Genomic DNA, 14,645 nt, shown 5'->3' with positions numbered 1-14,645 from the left:
TCTAGATAGTCTTCTTAGTCTAGGGTGAATCTCATTCTCTGTTTATATGTATATACAGTGAGACCAGCCAATGTCTGCACCCCGTTTGTACGTGAACTTTAACATAAATCCTGTGTACGAGACTTTTGTTGTGTGGCTACTTGATGGGGTACCAAAGAGACGTCATATGGCAATGTCTGATCGTGCAGAGGAGTAACAGATGATGTTCTACCTTTCGATGACGCTCCACCTGACTTGTGTTTTGAAGACTTAGAACGTACTTTCCCTCGCTTTAGTATTTTAGAGGGACTAGGTGAGTATAGGGTCTAGGCTAGCCTGGGCACCAGCTTAGGGACATCTTGAACAGGTCAGGGCCTGGGATGTTGTATGTATATATATGTATGTAGTTATTATCTAGCTATATCTAGGGGTGTTCTAACTAAAAGTCTATACCTAAATACATGTATAATGAGGCCTTAGCATTGCTAGAGTCATCAGAGAGTGCTGGTGCTAAGCTGCACTAGTAAACCGTAAATCCGGTTAAACTGATTTTCTGTTTTTAACTAAAACTTACCAGGTAACCTTATAATATCATAGAAGTTTTCATCAAATTTTCATAAAATTTTCAACAAGAATCACTCATATAAATCATCAATTTCAAGCACAGCCAAACCATATCATAATCACAAAACTCAAAGCTATGAACTTATGTTCTTCATGGCTACTGGAAAACAAAACCCTAGGTCCTAAATTGGGGTTCAATTTATGTTAAAATCATGTAGAAAAGATGGGGTTTTAATGACTGGGAATTTATTTTAAATTTTGGTAAAAACTAGTTGCTGAAAAGACTGAAAAACGGGTAAAAACAGAGAAAGAATATGAAGAATTTACGAAGAACACAAAGAACACTTTGAGTGTGATGAAGAACATGGAAGAACATGCCTTAGATCTTAGAAATGGCAAGGAAGTAAATATTTTGGTGTTTGAGGGGTTATTTTGTAATTTCTGAAAGTTAGGGTGGTAAAAGTAGAAATATTAAAAGTTACGGGTGGTAAAAAGTGAATTCTAAAGGTTAAAGGTTAAAGTAAAGTTAATTTTCAAAAGTTTAATAATAAAATAATAAATAATAATAAAATAATGCGAAAAAGGCAGTTTTCTGTAAAAGCTTTAGAAAGACAACTTTAAGCGCAGAATCTCATAATTACCTTCATAAAACACTTAAGGAGTGGTAAGAACATATTAGTGAGGCAAAGATAAAAGAAAGATAAAAATCTGAAGAAAAGATAAAAAAATCAAAGAAAACTCTGTAAAATTTTAATGACAGAAACAGACAGAGATTAGTGAACGAACTAGGGCAACATAGTTAGTCTTTGAGTTGTGACTAGGATTAGGTATTATATGAAAAGTTAAACTGTTTCAGTATAGACTTAATGAACCTATACTTGGGACAGGTTAACTATTTATGCCGAAATTTATATAAGCTTTAAATACATACGTTAAACAGAGAAATTAGAGCAGAGTAGAGAAACACAGAGAACATAGTAACCAGAGAAAATTAAAAAGATACAGAGAAAAGAGTAACCAGAGTAGAATAAAGGGATATAGAGAAAAGAGTAATTTGATAAAGAGAAATGGTTTGAGTTAAGATGTTGTAAAAGTAAAAGCTGTAAAGTTTTATCGTATGATTGAACAGAAAAAGAAAGAAGTACTGCATAAGAATGTGAAAGTGATGATGAATAATATGAATGATAATGAATGATGATAATGAGAAAAGAGTAATATAATAAAGAGAATAGAGGAGAAGGGTATAAAAATAAAGAGTTAAGCATTGTGGCATGATATTCTATTATATGTTCATCTGATGCTTTTCTATTGGCCCTAGAGGTCCTGTAGGCCCAAGTTAACCTACAGTGAGTTGTTATTCCTGTAGGCCGAAGTTCACCTACAGTGAATATCAATTGTGTATCTCAGGGTGTTGCTCCTGTAGGCCAAAGTTCACCTACAGAGAGTTGTGATACCTGTAAGCCGAAGTTCACTTATGGGAGTGCTGTTTCTGTAGGCCGAAGTTCACCTACAGAGATAAAGCCATATCTAGGACTAGTTCCTAGGTAATGTCGGGATGCAGGGTGTAAACCGACACGTGAGCTCATTGCCTGCATAGGACAGACATGCATCATACTTGGTTGTGCATTTCCTCTGTTATGATTGTTGTATGAATGTATGCTTTCCTTGTTTGTATTCTCTTCTCTGTGTTTATCATTACATTAGTATTAGAAGATGCTTGAATGATAAAGACCCATGACCCTCGTGACTTTTCTGAAGGTTAATCTGCCTAAGTTCAAGGGTACACTCATTGCTACTGACGCTGATAACTGGTTTCAAGGTATTGAACGATCATTGAGAGCGCATCATGTTCCGGAAGGCCAACACGTAGAGTTCGCTACTTATATACTGGAAGGAGAAGCGGAGCATTGGTGGCAGGAGATACAGCGACTACTGCAACAGAATGAAAATGACATTCCCTGGGATACCTTTAGGGATGAATTTTATAAAAAGTATTTTTCGAGAGCAGCACGTGATGCTAAGGAAATGGAGCTTATGCAGCTGAAATAAGGGGATATGACTATTGCTGAGTATGCCCGTAAGTTCGATGACTTGTGCCATTTCTCCAAGATTTGTCAAGGGAACCCAGCAGACTTTGAGGAATGGAAGTGTTTAAAGTTTGAAGGAGGACTGATGAGCGGATATTTTATACGCTTTTTGGGGGTAATTTCATATAGTTTTTAGGATATTCTAGTTAGTTTCTAGTTTATTTCCATTAGTTTTTAAGAAAAATTCATATTTCTAGACTTTACTATGAGTTGTGTGTTTTTCTGTGATTTCAGGTATTTTTCTGGCTGAAATTGAGGGAGCTGAGCAAAAATCTGATTCAGGTTGAAAAAGGACTGCTGATGCTGTTGGATTCTGACCTCCCTGCTCTCAAAGTGGATTTTCTGAAGCTACAGAACTCGAAATGGCGCGCTTCCAATTGTGTTGGAAAGTAGACATCTAGGGCTTTCCAGAAATATATAATAGTCCATACTTTTCTCAAGGATAGACGACGTAAACTGGCGTTCAACGCCAGTTCTCTGCCCAATTCTGGCATCCAGCGCCAGAAAAGGATCCAAAACCAGAGTTGAACGCCCAAACTGGCACAGAAACTGGCGTTCAACTCCACAAATAGCCTCTGCACGTGGAACACTTAAGCTCAGCCCAAACACACACCAAGTGGGCCCCGGAAGTGGATTTATGCATCAATTACTTATTCATGTAAACCCTAGAGACTAGTTTATTATAAATAGGACCTTTTACTAATCTTTGGATTATCTTGGGATTACCTTATGATCCTTTGATCATGTTTATATTCATTCGCACTTCAACATGAATGTGATGAACGTGACAATCATCATCATTCCCCCACGAATGTGTGCCTGACAACCACTTCCGTTCCACCGTAGAATGAATGCATATCTCTTGGATCTCTTAATCAGAATCTTCGTGGTATAAGCTAGATTGATGGCGGCATTCATGAGAGTCTGGAAAGTCTAAACCTTGTCTGTGGTATTCCGAGTAGGGCTCTGGGATTGAATGACTGTGATGTGCTTCAAACTCGTGAGTGCTGGGCGTAGTGACAGACGCAAAAGGATAGTAAATCCTATTCCGGTACGATTGAGAACCTGCAGATGATTAGCCGTGCGGTGACAGCGCACCTGGACCCTTTTCACTGGAAGGATGGATGGTAGCCATTGACAACGGTGATCCACCAACACACAGCTTGCCATAGAAGGACGTGCGTGTGTGAATCAGAGGACAGAGGAAAGTAGAGATTCAGAAGACAAAGCATCTCCAAAACTCTAACATATTCTTCATTACTGCATAACAAGTAACCTTTAACCCATGCTCTCTTGTTTATTCGCAATTCAACTGATAAATACAATTGACTTCCTGACTAAGAATTGCAAGATAACCATAGATTGCTTCAAACCAACAATCTCCGTGGGATTCGACCCTTACTCACGTGAGGTATTACTTGGACGACCCAGTGCACTTGCTGGTTAGTGGTACGAGTTGTGAAAAGTGTGATTCACAATTCGTGCACCAAGGACTCCGAGAAGAACTGATGAATTCTGTTGTTCCGCTAGAGATACGAAATTTTTTTGAACTAGTGAATAAAAGTAAACTAGTGGAAGAATGTTCAAAGAAGTTGGTGATAGCTTGAGCAAGTCATAGGGAGGATTTACAAAGAGACTTTGTTCAGAATTTAGTCCCTCAAGGTCTCAACTTTAAAGCCATTGGTCAATTCCAGCGTTGGAATGGAAACCACCGAGATGTCAGCCTTCTAACTCGCAATAATGGTAGTGACAATAACCGTGACATTCGACAAGGACATGAGAGTTAACCTCACCAAGCTCAGAGTGGTGTAGTATGCCCAACTTGTGGAAAGAATCATGGTAGTAGGCTTTTCCGGTTCAGAACAGGTTTATGTTACTATTTTAATAAGAAAGGACATCGGGCAAGAGACTGTCGAAAAAGAATGGTAGATGAGTCCGCTGGCAATACTATAAAGTTTGGATCTATCGCTCGAGGTAATTTCTATGCTAAGAATTTGTTTAGGTCGGATATCATTGCAATTTTTTACCTACGCATCAAATTTTGAGGGCAAAATTTTCTTTAAGGAGGGTAGAATGTAACAACCTAGTTTTTTGAGTACGCGAGATCTTTTCTGAAGGTACGGATTTCTCCGGAAGATTAGTAAAGGAAACATCTCTGATATATCATCAAGCATCTCAATCCTCATTGTCATTATGTCATCCTTAAGCTAGAACCTCTTCTGAGGCAAGCTCGATAACGCAATCACGACGAACCAAATTTTTGAACCGTATCGGTTTGGAGTTTGGATCCTATTTTTCGTAAATAATCTCAGTTTGATGAATCGGACTTGATTCATGAAAGAAGAGAGATAATAAGATAATATTATCATTATATTATTATTAGAAGCATCTTGAATGATATTATAAGGTTACCTGGTCTGTTTTAGTTAAAAACAGAAAATCGATTTAACCAGGTTTACGGTTTATTGGTGCAGCTGAGCACCAGCACTCTCTGATGACTTTAGCAATGCTAAGGCATCATTATAAATGTTTTATTCTCATAATAAATATGTTACTAGTGTCATTTATGCTAGTATCTCAGAAAATAATTTTTAGAGATGTTTTTACAAGTGTTCCGATACATCTAGTTTTAGTAGTTATACAACTGAGATATTTTAATATTATTTTAACCCACCTACAAGCCAACCAATCACAACTCACCTTACACCCCAAGACACTCCAAGGCTGTCTCATTTCTTCATTTTGGCCGAAAATAACAAGAGAGAAAAGAGAGAAATTTTCATGAACACTTAAATCTTCAAAGCTTGATTTCTTCTAAACTAAAACTCAAATCAAAACTCCGATTTCACCAAAATGATCATCTCTTCTTCCTCTACATAACCATATAACATATCAAGGCTGGAAATAAGGTGATATGGCTGTCTCCCTCCCTCTTCAATTCGGTTTCCAAGGAAACATGCTTATACATGTGTTTTCTTGTTGTTCTTCCTTAGGAATCATGCTAAACTTGACTTGAGGGCCAAGAAACGTTAATTTCCAGCAAGTCTAAGGTGAGATATCCCTTCCTAACGTGCTGGGGGAGATTTGGTCAGTTGAGGGTTTGTGGATTTAAAGTTGTTCTTGATGTGATTTAGGAGGAAAAAGTGCTTAAGGACCACCTGAAAGAATAACCGAATTTGGAGCAGCAATACCAGATAGAGTGTAACAAAATTAATCTTGATTATTTATGTTTGAGTTGTGTGAATGTTGTATGATTTGGCTGTGCTAAAAATTGGTTGCATATATGATTGATTCTTGGTGAAAATTTGGTGAAATTTTGATGAAATTTGATGAAATTCAAGCTTTAAAGTTCATGTTCTTGGAGAAGCTGGAAAAACGAAACCCTAGGCCTAAATTCAGGTTCAATTTATGTTAAAATCATGTGAAAAAGATAGGGTTTTAGTGTCTGGGAATTTATTATGAATTATGGTAAAAATCGGTTGTTGAAAAAAGTGAAAAACGGGTAAAAATAGAGAAAGAATCTGAAGAATTTATGAAGAACACGAAGAACACTTTGAGTGTGATGAAGAATATGGAAGAACAGGCCTTAGATCTTAAAAAGAGCAAGGTTGTAATTATTTTGGTGTTTGAGGGGTTATTTTGTAATTTCTAAAAGTTAGGGTGGTTAAAGTAGAAATATTAAAAGTTACCGGGGTAAAAAGTAAATTTTAAAGATTAAAAGGTAAAGGCAAGGTAATTTTAGAAAATTTAGTAATAAAATAATAAATAATAATAAAATATTAAATAATAATATTTAATTAAAAATAATATTTTAATAAAAATAATAAAATAATGCAGAAAAGGCAGTTTTCTGTAAAAGTTTTAGAAAGACAACTTTAAGCGTAGAATCTCATAATTACCTTCATAAAACACTTAGGGAGTGGTAATAACATATTAGTGAGGCAAAGATAAAGGAAAGATAAAAGTTAAAGAAGAGATGAAAATCAAAGAAAAAGTATGTGAAGTTTTAATGACAGAATCAAACAGAGATTAGTAAACAAACTAGGGCAACATAGTTAGTCCTTGAGTTGCGGCTAGGGTCAGGTATTATATGAAAAGTTAAACTATTTCACTATAGACTTAATGAACCTATACTTGGGACAGACTAACTATTCATACCGAAATTTACATAAGCTTTAAATACATACGTTAAGCAGAGAAACACATAAATCAGAGTAACTAGAGCAGAGTAAAGAGATAAAGAGAAAAAGAGTAATATATATACAGAGAAAAGAGTAATCAGAGCAGAGTTAAGAGACAGAGAGAGAAGAGTAGTAGAACACACGAACTGATAATGTTAAATACGGGAAGTACCCACGAACTAAATGATCATTGGTCTGGGGAAAACCTATGAACTGTTAACTATTTCGTGTGCGGGAAAAACTCACGAATTGATAATCATTGATTACGGGAATAACCCACTAACTATTATATGTTGATCTCAGGTATAACCCACGAACTGAAGATTACTGTATTATTGAGTATTGATCTCGGGTATAACCCACGAACTGAAGATTACTGTATTGTTGAGTATTGATCTCGGGTATAGCCCACGAACTGAGGATCATGTTTGTTGTTGTATGTTGATCTCAGGGAAACCCACGAACTAAGGATCATTATTTTGTTTGTGAATTGATCTCGGGGATGCCCATGAACTGAGGATTACTGTTTTCCCTTGTGAGTATATTATGGGGTCGAGCTTTAAGCCAACTGCTGGTAGTCACAAAGGAGTGGTATTCTTACCACCGACACGTATGCACTAAGGACACAAAGGGAAACCATATCTGGGACTTGTTCCTAGGTAATGTCGGGCTACAGGGTGTAAACCGACACGTGAGCTCATGGCCTGCATAGGACAGACATGCATCATACTTGGTTGTGCATTTCCTCTGTTATGATTATTGAATGAATGTATGCTCTGTTTGTTTGTATTCTATTCTTTGTATTTGCGTTTTATTTTCTTGTATTCTTTTGTTTGTGTTATGCTTTCTGTTTTCTCTATTTTCTCTTTTTATCTGTATCTTCTGTTCACTACTTCTCGGTATTTTTCTATTCGTCTACTAAACAACACGGAATTAATGAACGTAACTAATAACCCCGGCCCTACTAAGAACTCCCCAGTTCTTACCCCTTCTCTCTCCCTTCCCCCTTCAAACGGAATTAAGAGTACCTTACTGTAGTTCGTTGATGATGGTTCTGCAAGGAGGATTCCATTCTAGATAATCTTCTTAGTCTAGGGTGAATCTCGTTCTCTGTTTATATGCATATACAGTGAGACCAGCCAATGTCTGCACCCCATTTGAACGTGAACTTTAACATAAATCATGTGTACGAGACTCCTGTTGTGTGGCTACTTGATGAGGTACCAGAGAGACGTCATATGGAAATGTCTGATCGTGCAGAGGAGTAACAGATGATGTTCTACCTTTCGATGACGTTCCACCTGACTTGAGTTTTGAAGACTTAGAACGTACTTTCCCTCGCTTTAGTATTTTAGAGGAACTAGGTGAGTATAGGGTCAAGGCTAGCCTGGGCGCCAGCTTAGGGAATTCTTGAACAAGTCAGGGCCTGGGATGTTGTATGTATATATATGTATATAGTTATTATCTAGCTATATCTAGGGGTGTTCTAACTAAAAGATTTTGCTTAAATAAAAGTTGGATCACGGAATGTTATTAACTGCTTTAAATGTATTTATGTGTGGTTGTTTATAACTGTTTTATCTATTATCAGTTGTTAATTGATTATGAATAAATCCGTCTACTAACCCAAACGTTTTCAAAAAAAAAAAAGATACCTCACAAATTAACTACGTTTTTAACAACGAATCAGGCTCATATGATAAATAATAGATAATAATTAGGAAGACAAGTTGGTAGCACTTAGTTTCCGGTATGATCTAGACATACTGAAAATTGGATCGTTACACTGCTGTACGCACGCATACCCTTCCTTCTTCCTTGTGTGCGTCCGCACACTACCCTAAGCGTACGCACGAGTGAATTTTCGAACGTTAATTCGAAAAGGAGACTCGCGCTTCAGTTTCCCCTAACACCCTCCTTTCACCCTTTTCTCTCCTCTGAACCTAACACCACCAACCCTCAGCCTCCCAAACCAGACCTGCGACTGACCCACCACCTCCGTCTGACCGCGACACCGCCGGCGACCACAGTCGCCGTCGCCCTCTTTCTCTCTTCCATCTTCCCTTTTTTTCTCCCACGTTGCTCCGTTTCTCCCCTTTTCTCTTCTCCGTACCGCGCTGCACCCTGCTGCGCCACAGCCAGCCCTAGTTCGCGCTTCCAGTTCCGGTGAGTAGCCACCAACAGCGGCTGACCTCTCTGCCCCTGCGACCCTCTTTCTCCATCCATTTCTTCTTCTTCTTCCTTCTGCATTACAGGTTGCATTTCCTTCCCTGTAACCTGCTCTTTACTGTTTCTGTTTCATTTACTTTCTTTATCTGCTTTTAAATTTTTGTTCTAGTAACTAGGTAGTATTAGGTTAGATGATTTTTGTTTTCTGGATTGAATGGTTGATGCTAGCTGATTATTTCTGATTTCTTTGGATTGAATGCTGCTTAGATTGAACTGTGAATGCTGCTTTCTGTTTTTGCACATAACATGCCTGATTAAATTCCTAAATGGGATTTTTGATTTAATTTTTGTATCTGATCAGCATAGGTTTTGAATTTTCCTTCCATTATGCATTGCAATTCCTACTTGTGCAGTTTTCTGTTGATTTGAATGTTGCCTGGGCTTGACTTAATCATGCACTTGGTTGCTAATTTTGCTGAAAGACCAAACTGAATTTGAAATTTGCAGCTGTGTTGGAATACCCAACTATGACCATTTTGTTTGGTGCATTATACGTGCATAGCATGATTTTGTGTAGTGAATTGATGCTATTGCCTATTCATGAAGCTTTTAAACATAGATAATCGCATACATAGCCACTTGTTTTTCTTCAAGATTTTGAGCAATTCAAATTGAACTTTTTCAACTTATTGCTTTTTGAACAAGGGCTGTATGTGTTTGATTGTCTTTCACCCCTCAACATGAATAAGTCCATGCCTTCATTGTTGACTTGGCTATTCCCTTCGTGCTAGTTTTTAATTTAAACTTGATTACACTTTTAAGGCATAATTGGAAGAATGACCAAGTCTTAATTCAATTCACTTGCATTGATAAAACCTAAGTTGTTTATGCTTTGATTTTCGATCACTTATTTGTTGTTTACTTAGGTTGCTTGATTGGGGAAACATACATTTCTTTTTTATCATATCACTTATATTGAACATGTTATCATATTACTTATATTGACTTGGCTCTAATTTGCATTGTTTGACTATTTCCTCTTGATTTCTGTGAATTTTATCTGTTTCTCCTGAATTGTACTCTATTTTCGTCTTGTTCAGGATGCCTCGCAAAGGAAAGGAGAAAGCCAATCCTTTGGCTCGTCCTCCTCCGGTGCCCCCGAGCACCCAACCTGACACGTTCGTCAATGCAGAAGCCCAAGAACAGTATAAGAAAGCGGAAGGGAAAGCCTTTCACTACGAGAGAAAGCTAAACTTACCGAAGAAATATTCGGATCAAATTCTTGATAGACTTAATTTTTACCAGTGGAAGTTCATAGGATTCGATCCGGTAGAAATTGATGAACACCTGGTCAAAGAATTCTATAAAAATCTGCTGAAGAGGGATGCCCCAACTGTTTTTCTGAGAGGTGTCACACTGGACACCTCTGATCATTGATTCGCAGAAATTTGCCTCTCAACAAATTCCTACCGGGAAGTGTACCGGATTGTCGTCAAGTAAAAACTCAAAAAGAGAGGTCGAATCCCACAGGGATTGGTTGGTTGATCAATGTTAATTGAAGAATTATACTAGTTGAGCGGAATCAAAATTTTGGTTGAGATTTGCAAAATGTAAATTGGCAGGAAACTTAAATTGCAAGAAAGTAAATGAACAGAAATTAAATTGCTGAAAATTAAATGACAGAAGCTTAACTTGCAAGAAATTAAATGGGAATGGGGAATTAAGTATGAAATTAAAGAGCAAAAAGTAAATAGAATGGGTAGATCAGAGATGGGGGTTCATTGGGTTTTAGGAGATATTGAATTATCCAGATCAAGTCATTTTCATCTCTTCCTCAATCAATGCATTCATTGACATTGCTTGGCAATCTTAGATGATTGGATCCCAATGTCTTGGCTCCCCAATCTCTCTAAGCATGAATAATTGCCCAATGTCTTGATTTAATTGCTCATGAGAAGAGTTGAAGTTCGGTCACTAACAATACTACACATATTCATAGATCAAAGTATTGGTAGGATTATATATCACTATATCCATCCAACCCCCAATCTAAACCAATGTGAGATAGCAATTCTAGCATGAATTCTTCATCCCTCTCTCAAGGATCCGAAGAATTCCAATTATGGATAGCTTCTCTCTCAAGACAACTATCCAATTGAATTAAGACCGAAAGCTCTCTAGCAAAAATTCAAGAGAAAAGAAAGAAGAAGAAGGTAAAAACTACTATTGATCCATTGAATTACAACAGAGCTCCCTAACCCAATAAAAGGGGTTTAGTTGTTCATAGCTCTTAAAATGGAAAATGGAGTTGAAAGAAACATTGCAAAAGAAAAATGAACATAAAGTAAAATGTGCAGTACAGTAAAAGAAAAATAAAAATGGGAAAAGTCCTCTCTAACTCAAATTCTAATCTATTTATACACTCTCTTCCATTGATCTTCAATCTCTGAATTGGGCTTTTGGCCTTGATGGAATTGGGTTGAATTAGTTGGTTTCCCTTGCTGTTGAGGAGAGATCTGTTTGAATTGCAGAGTCAGATGCTTCACGTTGGAGTCAACGTTTGATGGCCAACATTGACTCAAACGCTCTTCAGAAAAACTAGATAACTTTGCTGTCATTGGCGTTTGACTCAACGTTGGAGGGCCAACGTCCCGCTACCCACACGTACGCGTGCTGTGCGCATACAGTAAAAATGATCATCCACGCGTGCGCGTGCTTCACGCGTGCGCGTGGATGCACAGATCTCATTTTCCAGTTTTAAAACCATGCAGGGGACGTTGGCCTCGGCGTTGGACCTCCAAAGTTCCCTCCAACGTTGGCATATTCACGCGTGCACGTACTCCACGCTTACGCGTGATTCGCCCTTTTTTCCCATCCACGTGTACGCGTCACTGACGCGTACGCGTCGATTCAAGTTTTTCAAATCCAAATTCTGGGCTCCTCATCGCGGACGTTAGAAGCTAGCGTTTGAGGCAACGTTGGACTCCAATGTTCGTTTAGTGATGTGTACCCGTGACCCACGCGTACGCGTAGATGGTCAATTTTACCATTCCATGCGTGCGCGTGACTCATGCTTGCGCGTAGATATAGAAATTTTGATTTTTTACGCGTACGCGTCATAGACGCGTACGCATCGCTCAAAATTTATTCAGCTCCAGAATTGAACATTTTATCACCACGTTGGAGTTAACGTTGGATGTCTAACGCTCCCTTCAACGTGAACACCAGCTCATTATGCAGAAAATTTTTCTGTTCCCTTCCAACGTTGCTTCATCTTCATCTTTTCTAGGAACCTTCTTCAACCTTCCTCCATGCTTTCTTTCACCTATCATCAACCAATACATGCATCAAAGTCTTGCTAAAGTCATGAGAATTCTTATCATTCTTAGTATACACGTAATTATATCATAATTCTCATGAAATTGCATCAAATTAATCATGGTTGAATGAATTTAGGCATACATTAATTTCTAACCCAATTGCTTACTTATAGCTCAAGAAAGTGAATAGAACCTATTAAAAACAAAGAAAAAGGCTAGTGAAACTGGCCTAAGATGCCTTGGCATCACAACACCAAACTTAAATCTTGCTTGTCCCTAAGCAAGTACTAAATTATTAAGAAGAAAAAATGAAACAGAAGGTGATGTTTATATCAGCAAGTCATTATTAGTAGCTCATGGGGTTTTATGCAGACAATGCAGTAACTAACTTCTTATTGATCTTTAGGCATAGGCTGTCTCCTCTAAGCATCAATTAACACATTGCTATGACCTCTTATTATTCACTCATCCTTGGTAATTGCTTTTCTTTATTTTCTTTTTCTGTAAAAATTAGCTCAGTGTTATGTATTGTAGCAGTTTCTTAGCTTATTTGTATTCAACACATATTCACTATAGACACTTGGCTCACAATTCTTCTTAAGACATTGATGCCCAGCACTTCTTTGGGTTACTAAATGCCTTGTAATTAGGTTGCTCTTGATAATGGACTTTTGGTTGATAATCCCGGGTTAGTTAACCCAAGTTACCAAGTGTTAAAGTACTCCATAGAACCTAATCATCCAAGCAGATCCTAGTACAAAGACACCACAGGCATATGTCCTAAGGTCCAAGCTATTGGTGTCTAGCCTTATTCTTTTGCTTTCTTCTGTTTTTGTTGCCACTTTTGGCTTTTCTTTTCTTTCTTTCATTCATCCAAGGATTTATATTAGCTAAGATTCATAGACAGCATGCTAATGACACTAAAGGGGAACAACCTATCCTTTTATTCATTATAAGGGAGCTACTACATAATCAAACAAATATACCACCACTTACTGTTATTTCATTTCTTGCTAAAAAGGAACTCTTTCACTTTTGTTCAAACATTTCTTTTATTTAAATTGAAAGGACTCAGGGGACAAGACAAGCATTTAACAAGTGAAGGTGAAAGCACACACACTTAGGCTAGCATATTTATTGCAAAATTAAAAATGACAGAATGCAAAACAACTCAAACTACAAATTACTATCACTAAAACAGATATGTTCTTTCTTTATTGAATAGAATAGCCAAGGAGCAAGTCCACCTTTCATTTTTTATCCTGTTTGTCTTTCTTCTTCTTCTCGCTTGCTTGCTTACTAGTTTCTCCCTTGCCTTTGCCCATTAGCTTTTTCCAAAATCCAGCTTTCTTCATTGTCTCTTCCACTCTATTTTCAAGGCGTATTGCTTTGTCTATTTCTATGTCACTCCTTTCCTTGAAGTATTGATCATAAATTGGAAATTCTGGGTCCATACTATGTAGATGTTCCGCAATGTAGTTAAGCTTGATTTGGCCATTTATGTTATAATCAGCTTGAACTCCATATCTTGCATCCTAAAGGGTCGTGAACTCCTTGAAAGCTCTCATGATATCAACTTGAAGTTGGGCCACGTGATTAAAAGATCCTTGAAATTGTGAAGCTTGTTCTCTTTGCATAACCAAAGATGTTGACTCATAATCTCTCTGTTGACTCATCATTCTCAACTGAAGCTCCTCTTGTCTTTGTTGAGCTCTTATGTACTGAGAATGGAATTCTTCTTGCTTATCTTGAACTCTCATGTACTGTTCGGATAGCCTTTCAATTGCTTCTTGCATCCGCCCCATGTCCATATTATTTTGTGGTTGGAATTGTTGCTCCTCCTCTCGTACTTCTTGTTGTTCTTCTTCCTCCTGTGGTTCTTCTCTTCTTCTCCTCCTTTATGGTCTTCGACTTTGTTGTGCCTCTGTGATATTTATCATCCTTTCGAGAGTCATAGGCATCCCTGGGTGTAACTATGTTGGGTTTGCGTCCTCCAGTGGCACTCTGACCTTCATGCATAACTTCATAATGGTGCTTGGGTAATATAGCCAAGCTTCAGCAGCAGCTTTCTCTGAGATCTTTTGAATATTGTTTGCAATGATCTCATGAACCTTTACCTCTCCTCCCACTATTATACAGTGTAGCATGATAGCCTTTTGCTTGTTAACTTCTGAGGTGTTCACTGTGCCTGATGACATGTCATCATGTCATGTTTTTCTATGCCTTTTTCCTTTGTTTTCAATTCATTTTCATTTCCATTTTGTAAAGCCTATATAAGGCATCATTTTCATATTTGTAAGGGAGGCTGGCTCCACTAGGGAGCACTAGAATTTGAGAGCTCTCTT

This window comes from Arachis ipaensis, chromosome B08 (assembly GCF_000816755.2).
Source record: "Arachis ipaensis cultivar K30076 chromosome B08, Araip1.1, whole genome shotgun sequence".
NCBI lineage: Eukaryota > Viridiplantae > Streptophyta > Magnoliopsida > Fabales > Fabaceae > Arachis > Arachis ipaensis.
The sequence above is the reverse complement of the archived record's forward strand: the minus strand, read 5'-3'. Positions refer to the sequence as shown.